Below are 18,472 nucleotides of genomic sequence, written 5' to 3'. Positions count from 1 at the left end.
TTGTAAAAAAAATCGTTAAAATTTTCATTTTTTGAGTTCACAGACGCAGAAACCACCTCGATGCATGACACGTGTCGAATCGGGTCTGCTCGTTCTGCGCGGAGCTTGGTTTTTTTTGGCATTTTTTCCTTTTCGAAAAAAAAAAAACACAACTGAAAGGGGAAACATCCAAAAATATCCAGACAAATAATAAACTTTCACGTTGTTTCGTCATTATTTGATCGAGCTGAAAAAATCGTTCCACAAATTGAAGAGTCTCGTCGATTCGCGGTTTCTTCGAAGGAGAAAGTTCTGAAAAATGGACTAAAAATTTGAAGCGAAACTCCGGTTAAAAAAACGGCATATGAAGCACCAATTATTTCGAAAAAAAATCATAATTTGCAGAAAGAAACTATAAAAGCGAAAAATCGTGTCCGATGCCGTTGCTGCCGAGTGGTCTGAAGTGCAGTTTGCACTGTTCATTAGTACGTGGATTTGTTGTTTTTTCAAATTTATTGTTATCGTAAAAAGCGGCCAACTTAATTGGCAACTTTTCCATTTATTGGCCGAGCTTGTGTTAATTACTTTTATAGGTACGAGAGCCCGCGCAAAGTTCATTTTTCACGTAGAATTTGAAATTCTTCTTCGGAGGCTGAAACGAGCGTTGATTATCAAGTTTTTCGAAACACACGAATTTCGATATCACGTCAAAACGGCTGTAAGTCAGGCGAGCAGCACTTTCAAACATTCTGCAAACTTTTCAATTTGTTTTTTCAGTTCAGGCCCTTTCAATAATTTTTCATTCTTCCATGCACTCACCGAATTCGATCGTGGGAAGAAATTTCGTGGAAAAATACTTGGAAAAGTAGCTGAAAGAATGTCCGACGAAGCAACATCGTTTTAAATTTGGAAAACCGATGTTCGAAGGGTCTAAAAATAGCGATTTTCGTCACAAGAGCTGAATCGACGTTTCTGCCTTTGGGAGAGTGTTGGTAGAGCCGCGGTTGTTTCTTCCTTTTTCGAAATGCGATTGACGCACTCCGTACGAGGAGAGGGAGCCCCGCAAAAGCGATTTCTTCGAAAATTCCTCTGACTAATGCCGCATAGCGTTGCGCGGTAATCGTAACGGACGCGTCTGGCTATTTTGGGAGAAAATAACTGTTCGAGAAAGCGAAAGATCCGGAGGAACTTTCACGAGTGAAATAAACGTACGTGTGTGTGTGTGCATACACAACATTTTCAACAATTTATTTCGGCTATTCGTATATATTCGGGCACCAGGATGACGTTGCCCAATTACGCAATGAGCCACATCATCACTTCTCGCCACGACTGCGTTCTTTTTCACGCTGGAGCGATGAACTCTCTCGCGCGTACAGCAGCGTCTGTCTCCCCCTCGAAATATTTGCACTACTTCGAATTCAATTATCGAGCGAACAATCTCTCAAAATGATTATTCCCATGGGGGAGCGAGCGCTGTTAAAATACAGTGCGACTTGGGCTGTTATTTTTTCAACAGACTATGGAGACGCTCGTTCAATCAATTCGTGTGTTCTTAAGTAAACTCTCAGCGGATTCGAGGCTTCGAAGTGGGGAGAGAAACCGAAACGAGCGGTTCCCGATCTCGACGAAACGCGCAGCGAATCTGGCTCGATAATCTTTCAATTTTTTCCATCCTTTCGTACCCGAGCCCGAAGACGATTCTCTCGCTGAAAGCAAATGATTCTCGTGTCAAATTCCACTGAAGAATTCGTCATTTTATTTCCGTCTGTGAACATATCCCTGCATCAGAAGCTCTGCCGCTGAGAGACGTTTCGAACTTGCAAAAAGGGAACCTGTCTGACAATCGTCGTTCGTTCCCCACCTTCGAAAAGTGCATTATGAGCTCCGCGTTAAAAACGCTCCCCGGGCCCGGGTCTCGCAGAGGAGCGTTTAGCACCGCAATCTCGGGAAAAAACCCGGCAAAATAGCTAATTGAATTTGGCCGTTAGTACGACGAGTGGGGATAAAAGTTAGAGGTTCAAACGAAATGCGCAAACTGCACTTTCGCGACCGCCCGCAGTGGCTGCTCCGCGCATCCTCGTCCTCGTTCCTCCCCGTGCGCGTGCACGCGCCAAAACTTATATTTTCTCCACGTTTTTTGCGTGAAACTCTGAGAAAATGGGGAATTAGTTAATTAATGTCGAAGCGCGGAGCTATTTCGAACATCACCGTTCCCAGCGACACGTACATCGCGCGACGACGAAACCGAGCGTGTACTCGTGCACGGAGATCGGTGTGGGTGAGACGCTGCGGGTACAGCGGGGTCGGTTGGCTCACTCGCTCGGTGCAGCACATCGAGCAGTGTGTGCGGGACAGAACCGAGGCTCGATTGCGTACACGGGGGGCAGACGTTAGCTGCGCGCGAACCCAATACGTCTGACGGCCGTCTAGACGGGCACGGTGAACGGACCTCTCTCTCCTTTTCCGCCTCTCGTTTCACGTTCCCTTCTCGCTCTCTCTCTCTCTCTCTCTTGCTCTCTCGTTCGCTCGCGCCTGGTTCTTGCTTCGCGTATAATATGCGTGAGCAACGCGAGTTCTGCTAGTTTGTGGTGTGCTCAGACCGCCGTTCGGTTGGGCCAGCACAAACCTCACACACACTACTGTCCGCCTCGCGTCAGCGTTCATTTTCTTGCGGACTTTGCGACTTTTTCCCTCGTTTTTTTCATCGAGTCTCTTTCGCTGGCAACACAATTAGCCAGTGTTCTTGTGACGGATGGCGCGAAACCGCGTCGCAGTCCGTCAAAAAGCCCCTTTTCCTCGGCCTCAGAGCCGGCGGCTGTCCCCACGGGGATTGTTGCAACGGAAAATGTCCGTTTTCTCAGCATCCGGAGCCCGAAGATGCCGCCGATTTCAGGCAAATTCGAGATACTCCAAAAAGATTGCTGTTTATAGAGATATTTTCTCGACGATATTTCCTCGACGTTTCCGTGAAAAATTCCTCGTCCCCACCGTCCCTGGATCGCATCGGAAAATTGTCCCGCTTCTTCCGGACACATTTTCGCGATTCTCGCTTCCGAAATAACACGAAAACGCCAAAGGAATAAACGAATGGAGAGAAATAATGTGAAAATATACAAACTGGAGAGTCCATCCTCGAAAATACCTTAATGCGCGTCCTCAGGTTCACGCACATCAATGCGAGACATACACGGAAAGAGTACGCGCGAAGAGCGGTGAAACCAGTTTTAAACTCGCCAGAGAAAGACGCAGAGACGAAGAGACTCGATCCTCCGTCCCCGGCGAGCTTGTAAAGCAAATAATATACAGTCGAAGTATCACTGTGACTAGAGCAGAGAGTAGGAGTGTCCGGGGGGCCGCGCGCGGTAGCAGCTTGAAACTCTTTTAATAAGACCGCGCATCGTTTAATCCGACGATGAGAAGCTGATTAGAAAATCGATAAAGACTTTTCGTCCAATACGTGTTTTGCTCTGGTTCCTCCTCCCGGTTTCATCCTTCCTCGGTCCACCGTCCCGACGCAGCTTATCATCGCGACGAAGGAGCTTATCTTGACCGAACAGGGGCCTTCGTAAACCAGCAACAAAGTGATACTCGCTCTATTACCTGCCGCAGTAGTGTACTTCGAATGCGTAATTGCCGCGGTTACTTCACATTCGTTTCACCGTTTCGCCCTTTTTGCAGCGGGTCCGGTTCGTAACTCATCTCTTCGATAAAATGAAACTCTTTCGCGCGGAGTCGGAAAAGAGGATTAAACTGGAGAGAAACGAATGAGATTCCGATAAGCAGCGATTATACGGAGACTCGGGGCGTGCACTGTGTCAATGACGGAAAGATTGCGACGATTATGTTTGAAAACAGTACTAAAAGGTCGTAGTGAAACGAAGAATACGCGATTGTTTCTTGACTAAAGTGTGCGAGCAGAATAGAACCCTTGCCAAAAGAAAAGCAGCCGCGGCGAGAGACGAAGAAGAATGAGAGAAAAATGTGAACAACAAAACACACGCAACGACTCTCGTGATTCCGTCTGAGTGGAAAATTGACCATTGCGATGGAGAGGGCACACTGGGAAGGAGGAAAAAGAGGGAGGGGTCGTAGAAATCGCACGTTTTGAAAACGACCTTCGACCATGGTCCGAGGGACAAGGACCATCGTCGACCGGCCTTGCGACTGAGAGTCTCCGGAGTGCTTTTTGCATTTCCCCTGCTCGTATACCTTTTTTCTTTTATATTATACAACGTTCCTCGAGATGACCACGCCCTCTGTAACAGTCCATAGAGAGAGCTATAAAAGAGTCGCTGCTCGCTGGTTCGCCAAAAAATGCAGATAAATGAAGCTCCGGACGATGAGGAAACGGGATTGAAGAGGCGCGGATGCGAGCCCTGGACATCGTAATCGAGACCGGGCCGCTCGTGTCATCAACGAGGCGCCAGTCTTCCGCTCCAGCATTCCGCGCTAATTCCTTCGTTCTATTAATACTCGCTCGTGTGATGTACGTAGCAGGTGATAATAATCCCGTGGTCAGAGAGATGCGAGAGTGCCGACGACTCAGGCTCGAGCGATGAAAACATCCGTATATTTGTGGAGGTTTTCAAGGAGTTTCGCAGTGCGGGGGGTCTAGCGAGGAGGTCGTAAAAATCTGAGATCCTCCGACATTTTTTTCCCGATACGATCGTCCCTCGGGTATTAATCGATGAGCGATTAGCCAATAAATCATGCTGGGACTCTCCCTGCGGTTCTTCAAGCGGGGATCGCGTCGGCCGTCACCGACGCGGATTGATTTCTCATCAACGGGATCCATCAGGAAAATAATAAAGAAGAATTTACGCTCCGGAATCTTTCTCTTCGCCGCGCGATCGAGCTCGAACGTGGAAGAGCGTGTTTTCTTGTTCTCGCGATTTCTTTCGGTCTGTTCGTCAAAGTAGTCGCGTCCCGTTGATCGAATCCTTGGCAACTTTTATTTTCTCGTGGCATCTCCCGGAACGAACGACGCGAGCGAGCTTTTCTCCGCTCCGCGAACATATTTCTCCCTTCTTCCTGCTCCCTCCTCGGCAGGATCTATTATGCAGGAAGATACGTTTGCGAGCACACACAGGTAACTCTATAACCAAAGCAGGAGACACGTTTTCAAGGCGTATATATGCGCATCGTTAAAGTAACCGTCGAAGCCAACGGCAGCTGAAGCATCGAACTGGGAAAGGGCACGGCGAAGGAGAAAGAGAGGAAAACAGAGAACGCGTATGGGAAGAAAAAAAGCGAGACAACGTCAGCGTGACGGCGGTCTAGCTCACGTTTTAGCTCTACAGAAGAGAGTTTGCTCGTGGAGAAGGACGTAGATAAATGGGATCCGGCGTGGGCAGCGCAATGACCATCGCCACTGCCCACGGCTAGGAGATTTCGCTGGCTCTTCGTCCCGCGCCTCCATGGGGCACTTCGACCCAAACCATCTGAATAATTTTAACCCTCCCGACTGATCATGAACCGTCCGCCATTCGGAGCGGTGTCGGCGACTTTCCGAGATTCGGCGCGCGTCCCTCGCTCGGGCGGGAGGGCAATGTTGCTCAGGAAAAGCGTTTTATTCGTTAAAATCCATCATTTTCGAGAAACCTGAAGAATCTCGAGCCCAATTTTCGGGACAGTTAGATCAGAGTTCGGCGCGACGTCCGAGCTGGATTGTCCGTGTCAACTATTTCAAATCCAGCTCCGAAGCTCCTCTTTTCTTCACATTTGGCAATGAAATTTCGGCACATTTGAAAAATCACATTCTCGAGGTCAGGAGCGGACCAGCTGACCAGCTTCGTCAACAAAAGCGAAAAATTCGTCTCGAAGCATCATTGAAAATGCACCGAAAAACTGAGACTATTTCCCCATCCAGGATGAGATTCCTCTCGAAGATTATTCCTCGCATCCGAATGGAATATCCCGTAGACGAAAATATATATGAAAGCCATAGTAGGTGTATACCCCTTTTGCTCTCTTCTATCGTTTCTACCGCTTTTACCGCTTCTGCAGCATCTCTTCGTTGTCGAGCTTTCGAGTCGAGCGACGTACAAGAGTCTCGAGTCAACCTTTCCCTCTCTCTCTCTCTCTCTCTTCCTCTCTCTCGGCGTCCCGCTCACGGGCATTCCTCTTGTATATACCTCCGTGCGCCAAAGCCAACCATCATCAGAGCTAGGGAGAAAACGCACATTGTGTACGGGGGAGAGAACCGACGAGAGAGAAAAAGATAAAAGACGAAGCAAAAGCCAAGCCCGGAAGACTCACTCACCGCGAGCTCGGTCACGTCAGCCACTTAATGCCCGTCCTTTGCATACTCCACTAACTCGCGGCCTCATGCTAGAGAAAAATAGAGAGAGAGAGAAAGGAAGGGAAAGAGAGGGAGTTGCAAAAGCCAAGAAGATCCACAGGGACTTGGCAAATACAACTATTATGCTGTACCGGCAGGAACTTCACAATTCTCCCGCAGCATAGTGCTCAGCTGTGTGTCTGCTTTGTTGTATACCTTTCTTCAAACTATCGCTCGTCGAGTTGTAATAACAATGCTAATCGAAAACTCGTGTATTTGTGGGCATTGAGGCATTGCGAATAAGATTGTACGAGCTATCGTTGTTTTTCTCCATTGTGCTTGAACGATGATTTTTTGACATTTTGTCCATCGCTCACGCGAGTCTGTGCGGAGAAAAGGTACGACGATTATGAATTTTTTATTAAAAATTATTCCACACTCGTTTTCGAGTATTTTTCGTTGATTTTTTAAGGGAGTATGAGCAAAATGACGTGTGCGTGGTGCACTCGATAGACGACGGAATAAAAAGCGTTTGAACGCGTCGTGATGCTGCATCCCGGGCTGTGGGATCGTGGAAAGTCTAAAGACTACATTCGAGGGAAATGAGTTAGCGGATTTCGTACACTCAGACGTACACTGCCGTCAGAAAGTTTGGGAAAAAGTGGCGGTCTCTCACCCAAGAAAGCACGTCCGCTTAATGGAATTTTCATGTCGAATGATATCGAGTACCGATTCCCACGTCGGGACAAAGTTCAACGAGGAAATCGGACGCGTTTAAATCCATCAAGTTCACCCGACTCGCCGGTGCCTGAAAAGTAATCGGTTCATTGACACTTTTTCAAGAATTCGTCGCAATAAAGATTTTAGCGGGAACCATTGAGGTCCTTAGAAATTTTCTGTAATTGTGAAAATCGCGAATCCACAGATAAAAAACTCGGCGTGGCGGACAGCGCTGCACAAAAACCTCATTGACGTAAGGTCGCTTCGAAACTTTCTGAGAATATTGTATGGAGCAGAATGGAGGATAATTCAGGGGAAGATCGCACAGAATGGCCGTACGTATACGCACGCACCGTCACCCAGACCCCGCAGGGTTAAAAACAATGAACGAATTTTGAAGGGTTGACTCTCTCGCGGCTGGAGGATCAAACGCCGAGTTAAGGGCTGCGCGCGGGATCCACAGGAGCTTTCAACAAGCCCACTGAGTGGCTATTAAGCACCCCCGACTCCCCCTCATCCCCGCTTACTTGGCATGTAGTACCAGTTATATGCGATCCCAAGCAAGGGCAATTTGCTATAATCATAACTTCATATTCAGAAAACCGAGGGAATGGGAGTGAGAAAGACGAGTCGGAGGGAGACTCTCCTGCATGTGAGAACAGCGCGCGTCTCTGCGCGTCTCCTCGAATCAGCTGCGTCACTTTTTTCTTTCGTTTTTTTTTCAATAATTCGAAAAATTTTTAATGCCTCCTTCCCGATGAGCTGATATCGATTCTCCGGACTTTGGTAACCAAACATTTTTCCATTTTCATTTCATTTTTTTATAACAATTGCATTTGGCGATGCGGAGATTCGAAGTCACCGAGCCCCAACGGAAGTCCGGTCGTTTTCATTTGCAGAGTATTTTCTCAGCACGTTTTTTGACAGAAATCATTTTTTCGATCATCCGCATAGAGCAGGAAGAGAAAAAGGTGGAGGTTGCGGGAAAAATAAAAGTTCGAAGCAGGCGCTGCGGCTCTCCGCACAAGAAAGCGTGGTCGCAGGATTCTCACGAATGATTTTACGGTTTACTAGAGTAAGCGGGACCTTTCGAGGGAGATTTTCGAGGGAAGAGTTTCCTCTCGATACCGAGGAGTTTCCCATGAACTTGGCACGTTTTACTCGCCACGGTGTTCATTCCCTTCGACTTATTAACCCGTGGACACGACAAATTTCAAGTGTCTGGAACTTCCAAATTCCTTTCTTCAGCTTGCCCATTTTTCCATAGTAAAACTTGATTTTTTAATTTTTTAAATGATCGTGATCGATCACCAAGGAATTGTTACCCCTAAAAAGTCTCGTAAGATGAATTCCATAAATTCATGAATGAAATAAAAAGTTTTGAAAAGTTCAAGTGGAAATTTGCATCAGTGTGGTGAGTGTGCGACCTCGCAGAGGAGTGTGGCGTCGATGAGCTTCGATGATTTTTGACTCCTTCATATCGAATTCAGTCCTCGAGGACGAGTAGAAAACCGGAAAAAACACACGAATCAGTAGGAATAAAGTGTGTGAAAAATTGGAATTCTTTTCGGGTTCGAGACTTTGAAATATAGCGGAGATAAAAGACCGGGAGGAGGGAAAGGAAAGGGGAGCGGTAAAGAGAAAAATTTGAAGGACAAGAATGAGGCAGATACAGCAAAGACGCGAATGTGGCAGGTAGAACAATTGGTGAAAAACGTTGCGAAAGAGAGTAAGAAAGAATTTCTCAGAAAGTATCTCGCGGGAGAGATGCTGCGGTGCGAGAGAGATTTGCAGCGAGAGTTCAGCATCGTCCTCCACCTTCAACTTGCAGCAACAGCGAAGAAGGAGAATGAGAAGGCAGGTGCATCGAGGAGAGATGCAGCTGGGTTGCAGTCGGGCAGTTCTGTTGCTGCTGCTTTTACCACACGTTCCTTAAGCTCGTGTTCCTTTTTCTCCCTTTATCTTTTTCCCTTTCTCTCTCTCTCTCTCTTTCTCTTTCTCAAATTCTCTCAGTTTTTTTCTCCTCTTTACGCGTCTCGTCTCCTCAAATCAACCATCTCGTTCTTCTGGATTTTGCAGCCTCTTCTTTTTCATTGCTCCTCATCCGTATATTCCCTTGCTCTCCCCTTTATGCAGCTCCGCCAGAGAGGAAAACGGCGTGCCATATCAGAAGCTGCGCACACCAATATCTTAAGCAACGGAAATCGAAAGTCACAGCAGCAGCCTTCGTCAAATTCTTCGATACGCAATCCTTCGACCCATAAACGCCCAAATTTTTTCTACCAAAACCGGGTTCGCATACGAAAAAACTCGTCGAAATATTCGAGTTTTTTGGAGCCCAACCGCATCGCAATCATCGGCAAAACTACAGTAAATAATTGCCATTAAGAAGAAAAAAAATATTCAGATCATCGACTATTTTGGGGACGCAGATTTTGTTGCCAGCCCCCGTGAACCGAACGGCTAACTTTGGCCGATCGAGCAAAATCTTCGAGTTGAAATATCCTCGTGGAAACAAGAAAAAAATGAGATCGCAGAGTGATTCGCACGTGGAATAATAAAATACTTTGTAATGACTGGTAAGTCAAAATGATTGAACTTGTTTGGCTATAAATCGAGTGATCGATTCATCATCGATGCGATAAAAGGACGTGGCGGTGCTCGAGCAGAATAAAAAGTCGAAGCGAGAGGAAGAAATGGGAGGGGAGAAAGAGACAGGCAGGAAGAAAATGATGAAGAAATGAAGTGAGCTTTGCGAAGATGGAATGAGCGATCACTCTCGAAGAGACTCGATCGCGTAGTGCCTGTAGCTATATACCGGTATAAGGGCGTGTGTAAACATACGAAGAGGAGCCAGTCCATGTGGGTTGGAGGTGACGTCCCTCCGGGTGTCCGAGAGAGCCCGAGGCCCGGTCTAGACCGCGAGGAGACGTGGAAAAACGAGGATCGAACATGTTGCTCCTGTTGGATGCTGCTGTTGCGATGAGTTCCCGTCTTCCGGGAGGTGTTTATCTCAACTGCTCGCTCGGACGGAATCTCCTTATCGCATGACTAGACCACTATGTAAATTATGAAGCTGCGAATCGAAGCTTTTCAACGTATAGTAATAACAACAGTTGACTTGATATTTTTGGGTCTTTAATAAATAGCGCAGACATTTCTGCTCGACGAGAAAGATTGTCCCTGGGAGTTGTCAAATAAATTCGCCTTTTACTGTTATAATAACACGATAAGGATGAAATAGCGTGGAAAATTAAGGCCGTAGGATCTCAAAATGTTGGCTTTTCGTGCGGGGACGGAGTTTTAATTGTTAAATTTAGTGGATGGCGAACCCTCCTGTTCCTCCTTGTTCTCTGTGGCCTCCTCCTACTCCAGAGTCTCTTTCTCTCCCCTGCTCGAGGAGCAACAGGTACACCCCTTTTATTCGAGCGGAGTTGATGTGTCGCGAGAGAGCGCGCAGCAGCACATTTCGTGCTGGCTTTAACAGGCAGTTCCTGCTGAAGAGTGTGTACGCGGAATGCGACGTTTCGTGATTTTTCGGAGCGCGCGCGTGCAAAAAGGCGTTTATTTCTCTTGGCCTCTTCTCGTTGACCGCGCAGCAGCGGCTCCGTGAGCGCTCTCGGAATTGGCCAAATGTTCAATGCCCAAAAGCCCATCTCGGGCCGACAGTAGTAGCGAATCGAAAAAAGCCCACGGAAGAGCTCGACGGAACTGACAACGCGGGGACGCGCCGAGAGCTTCCCTATATTAAGTTACTTTGTTCGCAGCGTACGTGTCCGCTGTTTTTAATGTAAATTAAGAGACACGGTGCAAAGGGTCGATGGAACAAGCGAAGTCTCGGCGTCTCGAGGCGCGGCGGGCGCGAGTGCGAGAGTAGAGGCGAGTTTCAAAAGTGTAGAAAATAAAAATGAAACAGCGAAGCGTATTAACCCTCATTACGTTACCGCGCCACGGTATATATAGAATTCCGCCACGCACAGGTATACTTCTCGAAATATCGTTTTGCCAGTTATGACGTTGCAATGGGAATCCTTTTCGGTGGCTCGTTTGCTTGGCCACATTGGTGCATTTCTCGGTACCCGCGCGGAGGAAGGTAAGGGAGCGAGAGAGGAGGAGGAGGAGGAGGAGAAGGAGGAGGTTGAGGCTGAGGAGTGAGCGAAGCGAATGAGCCCCGTGGCCACAGCCGCAGAGAGCAGTCAGACTGCTGCGGCTGCACATCGCGCGTTGCAATGTGCGCGCGCGGGGACAGCCCAAGAGAAAAGGGAGTTAACAAAATGCCAATGCAAAAAGGAGGGAATTACCGAAGCAGGGGAAACAAAAAATCGATTATGAAAAAAGCTGAGAGTGAAAGAGAAATAGCGGAGGAAAAAACGGCGCACCGCGTCGGGGGAGCTTAAAATATTGTCAGGCGTGCCCTTGGTCCCGGAACGTTTGGTCGACGACAACACGACGAGCGTGGCGACTTCTCTCCTTCTTTTCTGATCATTCTCGGGGCACACGCTCACATTGAACAGCGAAAAGTAAACTGCACACGCACACACGAGCTCGGCGCAGTACGAGGCTCGTCATCGAGCGCTTTTCAGTCAGAGACGCAGCACAAACGTATTGCACAGGGACGCGCGAGCTCGGGGGTATACACGCGAAGACACAGAAAAGCGGGCGCAGCACCGCTGCACTAGGACGGCCAAGGGAATGCAGAAAGAGAAAGAGGAAGAGAGAGGGATGCTCGATCTCCTCGTCGTATACTCTCGTTACCTGTGACAACGCCGGATGATCAGGACGAGGGAGCTCTCGTGCTTCTCCTCTCTCGCGCATTGTAGCTGCCCTCTTAACTCACCGGTGTGTAAGAACGCTTAGCGAAATGCTCGCAACTCGGCCCAGGATATTGCAGTTACGCACGAAGGGCAGTTTCTCTTTTAACGGCCTCTCTATGTAGCATTACAAATATTTTATGACATGTACAACGTAAACGCGGCGCACACGTGTGTTGCGGGATACACGAGCCGCGACTTATTAATGTATATCTGGACGTATAGGCGCGCGTACCGGTGTAAAAGCATCCGGGAATGGTCCCGAGTATATTTTATTCTTATAATTTAGTCGATTGAGCTTCGCCATGTCGTGATGCGCGCGACTTAACAATCTTTTTGCCTTTTTGCTCGCGATATACTTTTTGGGAGAGAGAGAGCGAGCGAGAGAAAACAGACGGAGAGACCCTCGCCCCTCTCTGGCCCTTCCGCGTACACCCTTGACGCTGTCAAATAATTCGTCGGGACGTTGGAAAAAAGGCTGTAAAATAAAAATACTCGTACACCGGGCCTCCGGAGGAGGAAGGAGGCGAGAGGAGCGCGCGCGCGCTCGTCTCGACCTTACACGTACGTCTTAGCGGTGAGTTTGAGTTTGTATACTCGCACGTGCATACGTAGGCTCAAATGCATTCGCACGCGTATGTGTACGTAAAATATGGTTACGAATACACTTAATGCCCTGCGGAATATAGCGACGCTGTGTACGCTACGTATTGGTCATGTCGTTATGCATTATGCATGCCAGATAAGCCTGCGCAATGTTGCATATCAGATGGAACGTCACACTAGCTTAAAATCAATGTTTCATGCGCCTCTCGTCCCGCAAACGCTCCCTCCCTTCTTCCGTCCTTCCCCTCGCCCTCTTTCGGCTTTTATTTCGTACACTCGAATAAATCGAATTGTCGAATTTATGTGCATTAGCCTTGACAATTTTCCTCTCGGCGAGGAGAACCGATCGGACGACTTGCACCGAAGCGGCTCGATCGCTTCTCGGCTGTCGAAAAACTCGGGCTTGCCAGGAGTCGAAGGTTCTCCTTTGGAAAATCGACCTTTTACTTGAGGTTTGCTCCCTCCCCTCAAGTCCCGCAGAAATGGGACCGACGTTGCGATTCGAAAAATGGAAAATGTGCGGCAGGTCTTTATTTTTCTAAATACAATCTTTTTTCATGATTTGTCAAATTTTTTCGAGCGCGTCGAAACGATTTTCGATTCGTTTAACAATTTTTTCATCCAACTATTTTCCATTTTTCGTGATATGGTCAGAAAACGAAGTCAGCATCGATGCACTTGTCCCAACTTTTTTTCCCCAGGCTTACGATCACGCGAAATCTCTCCCGAGTCAATTTCGTTACACCGTAAATCCCCGTGGATCGTACAAAGTTGCAAGCTTAAGATTACATTTTTGGGCTCTCGTCGCGCCTGACTGAGCCCGGCCGAGGATTCGACTGGCTGACGTATCTCAAAGCCCTTTTAAAATCCCCTCGCAGCATGCGACTGTCAAAGGTAAGCGCACTAATTTAAATAACTGTACCAAGAGAACATTTATTCCGTGTGTTTCGATAGAGTTTAAGTGCTCGGAGCCCGATAGAACGCGGGGCTGCAGAAGCGAAAGAAGAGAGCGAAGCGTATTGTTACTCTCATTGTAAGCAAAGAATCGAGCACATGCACACACACTCGTATGGGTAATAAGGAGCAGATACAAGCGCATGTATATATTGGCAGAGCTCTTGAAACAAGAGTCCACGGAGTCCGTAGCGATAGGATCGGCTTACGAATTGCTTAATTATATCGACGTTTATTTCACTCTGGTTCGCGGATCGCAGGGTTCATCTGGATAAGCCCAAGGGAGTAAAAAGAGAGCGAGGCGGAGCGAGCGAGGGATGGGGGAGGCGGGCGAGATGAGGACGAGCCGCGCGCCACGAGACGTTGGATCCAGGGCACTCTACAAGCTTCTCTTGTGTACGAATAAGACGACTTGATGCGAGCGAGCGCGCGCGCGTGACTCAAGATTCGCGAGAACGATAGTCTCCTTTCGTGAGGAAGAAGCGAGACGACGACAGCGGAGAGGGGGAGAGAGAGAGCAGGAGAGGAGGACGAGGACGAGCTCGAGGAGAGGTTGACTCGCGTGGATCGCTCCGGGTTATCGGCTACTCTCTTTTGTCCTGGTGCACAACAGCCAGGACGTGCATCAAGGGGACAGTTGCACTCGTCGGTAATCCCTCGATCGTCAGCAGCAGTCTCATAACTCCGAGGACGACCCGTCGCATCCCCGGCGACGAGGAGTCGAAAAATACGCACATTTCTGTCTCCACTCGCGCTGCTCCTTTGCTCGAGTTGCGCGGGATCACGCTCATTTGAAATCTCATACTTTCTCATAGTCGCATGTCGTTACAGCAGAGGTTATCGGGAGGATCCTCGCGATCCCCTGAGAATCAGAGCCTCCGGATTTCGCTCGCGTCTACGGGGTGACGGCGCAGCGGCTGTCGGGCGATCGCACACGCCTCGAACCTCCGCGACAACGATAAAACTCGATTCGGCGCAAGAGTCCGCGGCGCAGCAGGGGACACCCTGTATGCTCGTATACGTCGCTCGAGCCAGAGCGCAGTTCCCCCCTGCATGTGCCCTTATAAAGAGTTCCGTTGTCTCGTTACGCGAGATACAAGATAGGCAGAATACCCACCGCCGCTCGCTCCGAGAGGTGAGCACGTGCGCCGTGTAAATCCTCGAGGACGAAGCGACGACGAAGACGACCAGCAGGATGTGCGCACTCGGAAACTCTTTCTCGTGCTCCTCGGCTCCCGCGCGCGCATTTATACGTACTAACTGTGCGAGCACACTCCATCGAGAGAGTATAATTGGGTATAGAGGATGCAAGGAATGCCACGGATCCAACGATCGAAAGAAACAAACGAAAAGAAAACACACGCGGGGCGACGACTGGAAGAAACTCCTGCAGCGAAATCCCTGCCGAGTGTCTAGGCATGTGTTAGAAGGAGCCAGTCTCCCTGTCCAGTCCGCTATTATAGACCACGAACCCCATTCAACTTATCGCGATCTGTTTCTTCAACATCCGCGCTGACCACTTCCGGTTAACGCCGCGCATTAGCCACTTCCGTTATACGCAACCGCGTGAGATCACGTGTCATCCCATTACGCTTTTTCTATCTATTTCGGATGCGAGTGACGCGTTTCGATGACGACGAAACACTATTTTTTCATTTGCGGCTTCACAAGGTTTATACTGAATATTTCAAGCTGATGGATCCAAATATTGCCTCAATCCCTTCGCTTCGCGAGGCTTCGCAACGCGAGCTTCGTTCTTGCCGATCTTTCATGACGAATCTGCGCGAATCGACGGAAACGTGGGTCTCGTTATTTAACGAAATGACTCGAAATAACGAATTTTTCCTCCCCGTCGACCTCGAAAGAATGTCGATTTAAGATTTAAGAATGTCGACAATTTTATCATTATAGACATTTTCCAAAGTTCGATGCCTTCGGTTCGTTGCTTCAAGTCCATTAACGAAGGCTCGAATCATAATTGAGCTGCTCGATCGAATTTCCATTGTCTTGTCCCTGAATCGAGGCTGTTCTCCAAGGGCGGAGGAGTCCGAAAATAATATCGTCTCGGTGACAGTTGGAGGTGTATAAGGTAAAGATTGCGAGTGCTTCAGCTCCGTCGAGCGTTTCGTTTTATGTCTGTTTGTTCGGTACGCGTTCGAGAGCAAAAGGGCATCGAACGTCGGTTAACCACAAGACGACGTTAAGGAGGGGGGCGCATAGGTGATTAACGACGGAGTGATCGGCGGCGGGACCGGATGTCATCCCATGCACATGCTGCGACACGCGGTCGCGACGGTGCAAAGTTTGGCGATGCCCGGGACGGCTTTTTTCCTCGCTGACAGAAAGCGGGCGACGTGGCGACTCTTTCGTGGTTGCGCATCGAGAGAGATACCAAGTAATTACTTGGCCAGATGCATGACCAAAAGTTTGAAGCGCGGGCAGAGCGCGCGATGGGAAAAACGCAGAGCACGCAGGCAGCGCGCACACGAGGTCGAAAAAATAAATAAAGAAGGAAAGAGAAAGAGGCGAGAGGGGAGCCAGTCGCCCCGGTCCATATCCGGTTCTCTTCCTGCAATTGCCCAAATCGGTGGATCGCGCGTCGCGCTACCTCAATGACGGCTCTCGCTCGCAACAACCTTGAAAGCGAGATCCTTTTTTCCCGTGTGTATATGACCCGCCACGTATATGACCTGCCAGCACGCATTCATCCTGGTCCACCGAGATAAGAAGGAAAAAGCAACGATTGCACCCGCATCGGTCGCCACGATTTTTGCACTCCCTTCCATCACTATTCGACTCACGTACTCGATCGCACGCGCGCGCCTCTCAACAAATTCTCGATACGCACACCACCCCAACTTACTTTTTGCAATTTCTCTCTCTCTCTCTCTCCGAGCAGATCCTCCCAATAGTCGATCGGCGACGCGACAACGAGACGAGCTTCCATCCATCTGAGACGACGAGCTACCATATTAAGTGGTCAGCTTCGGGAGGCTGGATGAATGGAGCCACTCATACAGATCGACGCGACGTCGCTGTTTGTGTGATTCCCTGCGAATGGTCGCGCGCGCGCGCGATGCGCTTCCAGACGATTCACTCTCGGAGTCGCTTCACCTTCTTTCCTCCTTTCGAACTATCGCGATTATTGGTGTCCTATCGGCGAGGAAATTCTTACTGAAGTTTTCGTCTAACAAAGATCCTCGAAGCCGATGCCCCGCAACACTTTTTCAAATTCTTTTGCACCCATCATACACCTTTTGCTCGGACTAAAATGTCTCCAAAGTCCCCGAGGAAATGCGCGGCGACTCGTCCAATAATGGGACGAATCCGAGGGCGCAAACTCGAATGAAATTTTATTAGGCGATTGTTTCGTAGGTTGAATCGATGCGGGAGCAAAGATACTCGCGGGTATTCGAAGATATGTGCGATGCTTATCGCGCGTCCCGTTACGCCGTATCGCCGCAATTCGAGTCTCGATGGTTTATCGATCTCGTTTCGGCTCTCGTTCTTTCGTGCGTGTAAACGCGGTAGCTAATGAAGAGTTATGATAATTGATGTGTTTTCCTGCATTACAATAGTTTATACGCGATCCGGGGTGTGAGGGGGATGGCGAGGGCCGAGGGGGCTGGCGGGTTGCGCCCCGTGAGCGGTGAAAGTTGGCCGTTTGTGCACCAACAGCGCTTGGTGGGCCGTGAACGATATTTATTCTATGCCCTCAGCCGCGAGTCGAGCGAGAGAGGCTTGGCGCGAGAAATATTTCTTTTGTTTTGTTCAGCCGCGAGATAAGCTCCAACGATGATTTTTTCTACCGAGTTTTGCGAACCGGGGGGAGAATAACGACGTGTAAACGGGCAAATTCAGCCTCGATTTTCGCCGAGGGGCTCGACGCCGTGAACCGCAAATTCAACAGAATCGTGCGATCGGTTCGGATTCCGAGCCAAACGAAAGTCTTCACGTTTATTAAAGATTCGGCTGTTTAACTCATGGAAATCTGTGCCTCCCCCCCCCCCCCTCCCTCGTCGAAGGTCCGAACCCGTCCCACCGTTCGAAAACGACGTTCGATAACATCGACTTCGACGACAATTATAAACACATTAAGCTGCCGCGAGGCCATAAAGAATCAAATTAGCAGAGACGTGCGCGCCGCGAAAAATATGGCATAAACGAGAGCCCCATAAATTGGCGGGACATTTTGGCTGGAGGTTTTGAGGCATCCTGTAAATCTTGTTCGCGAGCGATGATATACGCGACGAGCAATTTGAGGCTTCGGCAATGAGACCGGTCCGTGAGTTTTATAATAATATATGCGGACATCATCAGCCAGCGTTAACACCAACGCGCGTGTCCGCAGGAGCACTGGAATTTATAATTCAATACATGGACTAACTCGATCTGATAAATCGGCCGCGACTCGTCCTCGCGTCCTACCCGAGTCCGTACAAAGCTTCGAAGAGGAGAGCAAACTTTCGAAAGAAGTTTTGCCAGGGCCTCGCTCTGCTCCGATGGATCATCGCGTTGTACGCCCGTCCACACAGTCTCTTTCGCGGCAACGCGGTTAGTATTCCGGACGTCGAGTGTCTCGTGTCCTAAGGCGACCAATGCCCGCCCAAATGGGCCTGATTGCGACAAAAACGTGCATCCATTCCCCCGTCCCTTCGCTTTTCGGGGGTACGACGTTTCAACGTCAACCCCCTCCGAGCCCCCGCCCTGCCTGCGTTATCCTCGGACCCCTGCACGGCCGCTGTGGACGTGTGTGTATATGTGTGGCCCCCTCGACCCTCAATATCGGCACGTGGTCCAGTTCTTCCATTGATGAAGAAAACGAACGAGAAACGCACACGACCACCAACCTCAGACGCTTGCTATATTTTTATTCCCCTCCCCGCGTTCCCCTCTCGGAGCCTCGCTCGTATTTTTACTCTTGAAAAAGAAGCGGGAGCTTGCTCATATTCGCGCAGAGCTTCGTTATCCAGGAAACAGACGGATAAACGCACACGGAGAGACGAAAAATTACTGTGTTTTTATAGCGACGTCGGACCATGTCGATATTTCAATAATAATCGATACAGAGTTTGTCAAATAACGCTAATTTTGGGGAACCAGCACAGTCCGCAGTAAA

This window comes from Venturia canescens, chromosome 6 (assembly GCF_019457755.1).
Source record: "Venturia canescens isolate UGA chromosome 6, ASM1945775v1, whole genome shotgun sequence".
Lineage (NCBI taxonomy): Eukaryota > Metazoa > Arthropoda > Insecta > Hymenoptera > Ichneumonidae > Venturia > Venturia canescens.
Note: the sequence above shows the minus strand (reverse complement) of the source record.